Source organism: Diaphorina citri, unplaced genomic scaffold (genome assembly GCF_000475195.1).
Source record: "Diaphorina citri unplaced genomic scaffold, Diaci psyllid genome assembly version 1.1 scaffold5546, whole genome shotgun sequence".
Lineage (NCBI taxonomy): Eukaryota > Metazoa > Arthropoda > Insecta > Hemiptera > Psyllidae > Diaphorina > Diaphorina citri.
The window spans coordinates 1-6486 of NW_007382922.1; the positions used below are offsets into that span (position 1 = coordinate 1).

The 6486-nt window shown below is 41.8% G+C and overlaps 1 long non-coding RNA gene across 1 annotated transcript; it reads left to right on the forward strand.

The window, feature by feature from the left end:
- Positions 1 to 5035: 5035 nt before the first annotated feature.
- Positions 5036 to 5337, forward strand: LOC113472453. Its single transcript, XR_003394749.1, has 2 exons — positions 5036 to 5068; positions 5261 to 5337. It is a non-coding gene; the product is annotated as an uncharacterized LOC113472453 (long non-coding RNA).
- Positions 5338 to 6486: the final 1149 nt, after the last annotated feature.

The following is a 6486-nucleotide window of genomic DNA, read 5'->3' on the forward strand; positions in this document are numbered from 1 at the left end:
TTTAAAATGATCAACATAGAAGTTGGTTTTCATACATTTCAGATCAACAAATTATGGGTGGATAAAACTATATATATAGTACCTAGGTTTGTATCTGGTCGTTAAAAAATTAAAACCGTCTGGTATTATGCACATTAATGTACGTAGGTATACATAAGAGTTAAGATTACATATGTGACAACATGATTTTATATAGGTACCTATATTTATTTCAATAATAGTAGGTATGTGTTTTACCTATGTAGGTATGTAATTATGTTCATTCTATGTAATTATGAATGTTTTGTTTCAATATAAAATATTGTGAATGTTATTATTGTGAATGTTGGACAAATGTTCTGACCAATCACGACTCGAGTTCGACTCCGTCAAGAAGAAAAAAATTAGCGATTTTCTCCAAGAGGATTCTCAGAGGGACCTGTAACAATGGAGTTCTTATCGTCCTGAAATGGAAGAAAGGAGGATAGAATAGGAGAAAGCCAGCCGTTCCGAGAAAACCTCATCTGCTTAGAATAAAATCCGCCCCGGGCGCAAATCGAACCCATGACCTAGCGCTTACGAGACGCTCTGCCCTCCAAGCGAACTACGCTAGCAGACCCTGCTTTAACGTGAAGGAATCGGAAGTTTGAAGTGGTTGTGTGAAGTATAGTTTATCTACCACTTTGTCAAAAATGAGTTGATGAATATGGTAGTATGGTACTGCTAAATAATGAGATCTGAAGTGTCTGTGGTGACAAAGCAAAGAATGGGCTACTTCAAAAATGGTTGTGTTATCTCAAAGACACTCGGTTGTGTTATCTCTTAATTTGCTAAAATTACTTCGGCCAGCCACTCATGATCAGGTAGACCTGAAAGGTACACCTGATCAGATCCGCCTATCAGGTCTACCTGATAGTGTGTGTGCTCGTCAGGTATCAGGTAGACCTGACAGACGGACATTTTCAGCCTTACCTGGCTGGTCTACCTGACAGTGTGTGTTCATCGGGTATCAGGTAGACCTGACAGACGGACTTTTTCAGCCTTACCTGTCAGGTCTACCTGATAGTGAGTGGCTGGCCTTAGGAAATAAGAATTGAGAAATTACGAGAAAACACGTTAGTTTCACGTCATTGTCTGACTGCTATGGTTTTTAGCGCCGGGAACTTTACCCTCCATATCGGCGACAATCCACCCGCCCCAGATCAACGCACTGTGTTACCTTACTGATAACAGTGATAACGTTTTCACTGATGGAACCCCTCAGCACACATGCATACAAGTTTACTTATTACCTATTCTAATTATACAACAGCCAGGGATAGACCAGGGGTTCTCAGTCGAAGGAGAGTGGGAATAGAGAATCATTTTCATAGGGTTGGATTTTCAAGGGGTATTGCGCGACTCCGCGCTGCCAAGAGTCGATTTGTCGTGAGTTTCATCCGATTTTTTCCGAATGTCCTGTAGGCAATGTAATTTAAACGAGAGTGTGCCCACTGCACAGGAAACGATTTTTTTTTTTTTTTTTTTTTTTTAAAAGAAATCTCAAATTTTTAAAAAAAAAAAAATAGAGATTTTTTTTTTTTTTTTTTTTTTTTAAACCTAATCAAACGACAATTGGGATATTGGGAACGAAGCATGTGAATTTCCAACATTCTATGACTCACACACGAGATCGGCAACTCGGCATATCAGATTTTCTGAGCACCCCTGACCTTCGTAGTAATCATAGTGAATGAATATATCAGGGGTGGCCATAACGTGGCTCGCGAGGCAATCTTGTGCTGCTCTCTAATCATGGTTCACACTTGTTAAAAAAAATTCACGTCCGGAGCGGAAAATTAGAGTTTCTATTCTGGAGCAGCCCAACATCGCGTTTCTGGTGATCCTCGCTCGCGTCAGTACTTGGTTCAGAAAATTTCTCTGCCCATCCAAAGGGGCAATTGCTCGAGGGGATCATGAGCACATTGCCCTTTGGAATGATGTTAGACGAAGTGTATTATTTACTCTGAAGATCGTGAACCAAAATTTTCAAAAATACCGCCTGCGGCGTGGCTTGCCCCGAATCGGCCTTATCGATTTGCGGCTCCCGAAGGTATGGTTAGTGGCCACCCCTGGAATATAGAGTAGAGTGGAGGTGAATGTTAAGGTGGCGTTCCGATCCTAGCTGCCGGGCAGCGCGACCCGGCAGCGCTGGCGAGCTGGGCGGCCGCTGCCTACTGCTTCCTATGTATTCTTATGAAGTACTTTCCGAACAAGCTGCCGGGTCGCGCTGCCGGCAGCCTGCTGCTGGGCAGCGCTGCCCAGTCGCTCTGAGAGCAGTGTGGTCGCGCTGCCCGTGAGTTTTTCATGTGATTTAAAATACTATTTTTGTAATAATTTGTTCGACTGGAAGTTTGTAATGGAAGTCGCGCGACCCGGCAGCTAGGATCGGAACGTCACCTTTATGGCGCGACCAGGCAGCTCGGCAGCGCTGCCGGGTCGCGCTGCCCGGCAGCTAGGATCGGAACGCCACCTTTACTCTCCAGAGATACTTCATCTATTCAGTTATCAGCGTTCGTGATTTGCATTCGACGAATCTCGTGGTATTGTTTGAAAAATTTTCAAAGTTGGTTTTTTTATGATTTCGTCTCGTGGTATTATTGTTTGAAAATTTTCAAAATTCTTTCTTTTTTTTATGATTGCGTCTTTTATTTGTTTACATTTTTCAATGTGTTTGTTTTTCTGTGATCATAGTGTGTTTTAGGAGATTCCTAACTGATGCATTCCAAAGCTTGCACTAAGTTCTTGTCATCTTGTCAAATACATAATTTTTTATACATATTGGTATTTTTCTCGGTATTTAATAATAAAATTTTCAGTATTAACCATTCGGATCAAGTGAACATATATCTATAAAAAATATCAATAAATTAATAAACTACAAAATATAATATCACTAAATTACTACGTGAAGATTGGGTGTTTAAGTGTTTTGATACTTATTCCTTTCGTTTCTTCTATTTATTTTTATTAATTTTGAGAATTTTAACATTTTTTTCCTCTTTTTTTCTATGAGAGATCTAATATGTACATCTAAATCTGGTGAAAAATCAAAGTGACCTATTAATTTCTTGAAACCAAGGATTGTCCCTAGCCCAAATTCCTGGAAGCCTGAACTCCTGGATTTCGTATAATTCAAGGATTTCTCGATATCGTATAACCTCGAATTTCTGGATTTCCTCGAACCCCTGGATTACCTCAAACACTCAATTCCTGACTCTAGAGAGGCAGAAATTTCCTTGAAAACACTCAATTTCTGATTTCCTCGACCCTGAAACCAAGGATTGTCTCTAGCCCAAATTCCTGGAAGCCTGAACTCCTGGATTTCGTATAATTTAAGGATTCCTCGATATCGTATAACCTCGAATTTCTGGATTTCCTCAAACCCCTGGATTACCTCAAACACTCAATTCCTGACTCTAGAGAGGCAGAAATTTCCTTGAAAACACTCAATTTCTGATTTCCTCGACCATCATGGAAGCTGTCGTCAATCAACTGAGTACCCATTGTAAGGAACTCGTGGAAACAGATCGCAAGTTTGGCGGTTCCAAGAAATTCGTTCGATTCGAGATCGACTCGAATAAGACCGGAAAAGATCAGTTCGCATCCGCGGCGATATTCGGCGACATCGCCATTGAAGATGAAAATCCTGGCGACAAGGTGAGATTTGAGTAAGAGGCGACGACAAAGGGTTAATTTTCCTTTTTATTTTATTTGCGTTTTGAGTAGCCTTTTCTTTGGGTTAAATAGAGAGGTTTGATAGAGGGAACTTTAACACCAGAAGTCTTAGCATAACTCCACACTAGTCCACACGCAAAAAGCCCACTCTGAGGCTTAGGTGTAGAGACAATCGCAAAAGACGGTTTAAGCTTATACGAATTTACGAATCTTACCGTCCCGAATCGAAGGAAGAAGAGGGCCAGGATAGGAGAAAGCCAAAAAACGAACCTTATCTACATATTTAGGATGAAGTTTGCTCCGGGCGGGAATCGAACCCTTGACCTAGCGCTTATAAAGCAGGCGGGAAATAATAGTGATATAGGCATTGTCTTGTTCTTGAAGATTTGCTACTACTCAACACAAAGAATTCTACCTACCTTTTGTACCTATGGTACTTGCATGGAATGATTCAGAACGCCAGTAATTTTAACCAGTTGCCCTTGAAACCAAGAAATTTACAACCGCCAATCAGCTAATATCCAACATTAGTCTCTAATCAGGTAATACCTAACCTTAACCGGTGTTCATATCGATGCCGTGCAGATAATTGAGTAGGTACTTGGTTGCCGAATTGCATACTAAGGCCAGCTACTCACTATCAGGTAGACCTGACGACAGGTAGGTACACCTGATCAAGTCTAACTGATAGTGTGTGTGCTCATCAGGTCTCAGGTATACCTGAACAGGTGTAGGTACCTGTGAGGTCTACCTGACAGTGAGTGGCTGGCCTAAGACTTAGCTTCGCAAGTGGGTACATACTTACCGTTCTAAAATAAGTTTGTGTTCATCAGGTAGACCTGTCAGGTCTACCTGATAGTGAGTGGCTGGCTTTAGGAAATAAGAATTGAGAAATTACGAGAAAACACGTCAGTTTCACGTCACTGTCTGACTGCTAAGGTTTTTTGTGACGGGAACTTTACCCTCCATATCGGCGACAATCCACCCGCCCCAGATCAACGCACTGTGTTACCTTACTGATAACAGTGATAACGTTTTCACTGATGGAACCCCTCAGCACACATGCATACAAATTTACTTATTACCTATTCTAATTATACAACAGCCAGGGATAGACCAGGGGTTCTCAGTCGAAGGAGAGTAGGAATAGAGAATCATTTTCATAGGCTTGGATCTTCAAGGAGTATTGCGCGACTCCGCGCTGCCAAGAGTCGATTTGTCGTGAGTTTCATCCGATTTTTTCCGTATGTCCTGTAGGCAATCTATATAAATAAAATTGTAGATTTGTCTGTACATTGCTTAGAATCGTGAAATTTTTAGTTATTCTTACTCCTTATGCATCCCAACACACACAATGTGGACGTGATGAGGGGTGAGTGACGTGATGAGGTGTGAGTGACAGTGACAACGCAGGTCTTATCGTCCTTGTCGTACATGGAGACTTACTGTAGGGTTAGCTAATCCTCAGCATAACACCTTGTTTAGACTGCGGGAGTAAAGGGAATTTTGAGTCCTATACCAGCAGGATAAACAAGGTATATTCTATTCTATTACACTATTTCAGGGAAGGACGCCTTCACTGCTTCCTCTCAATCTTCCACCTCCGGCATCTTCCTTCCATCACTGGAGGACATCCATGCGTGGTGTGTGATGTGTGTGGGTGGGTGTGTGTGTGTGTGATGGGTGTTTGTGTGTGTGTGTGTGTGTGATGGGTGTTTGTGTGTGTGTGTGTGTGTGTGTGTGTGTGTGGTGGAGCACAGACACTATCAGGTATACCTACCTGTTGTCAGGTCTACCTGATAGTAAGTGGCTGGCATTACATCGGCTTCTCACATTCTAGTTTTGCTTGTGACAGGAATGAGTTTGTCAGACAAAACTGATTGTGTGTAACAGAAAAAGGAGACAACATTTTTTCAAGGACTTTATAACTTCTAAGGAATCTAAGAGTTTAGTGACGGGGGTTTTACCTACCATTCGGATAGTTACCCGCCTACTCATATTCCTCACCCAGTGTTACCAAATTGGTCAACTGATCACCCACGTTGCTTAATAAGAAATTTCTCTCCTGTTGCTCCTACAGGACAGGACTGCGGCGGAAGTGATCCAGGAGGACTGGTGGAATCTGCCCCTGGAGGAGCAGATCCGGTTTCAGAACTCCGTTGGGGGAGAAGAGGGAACGGCGGCTATTAACGACATTGTGGAGCATTTGTTCGAGATGAAATTCGTGTGACTCGTGCTGTCTCGGGCCGCGGGACAATGTACTATCACTGTTAGGCCACCCGAACACCATCAATACTATTGACCTCTGTGGCTGAGTGGTCAAGAGCACGGATTCTCAACCTGGAAGTGCTCGGTTCGAATCCGGCCAGGACGGAAATTTTCTGACCGAAACTTTTCTGTTCTTAGATAGGTATAGATGTAAAAGAATGTGGTGCCAAGGTACATTCTTTTTTCTTTTTTAACTATTGACAAAAGTGTAAAAATATTGGTATTGTGCACGAATATCACGCTTTCACGATAGCAACTATGGTGTAAATGAGGCTTACCTTCTTCTTACCTATCAACTATCACCGTGTGATGAACCTTCACTTTTCCGTCCGAAAAATCGGACCCTCTAACTCTCAGTTTGAGAGTGTCACCACTTGTATTACCTATGTAAGATTTAGCACTAAAGTATACCAAATTTTAGAGTAATTGCACTTTGCACTGTAGGTACATCACAAATACATAAAATGATAAACAAAAAGAAAAACTCTTGTTGCCAAAAATGGTAGCAACAAAATGTCTTTT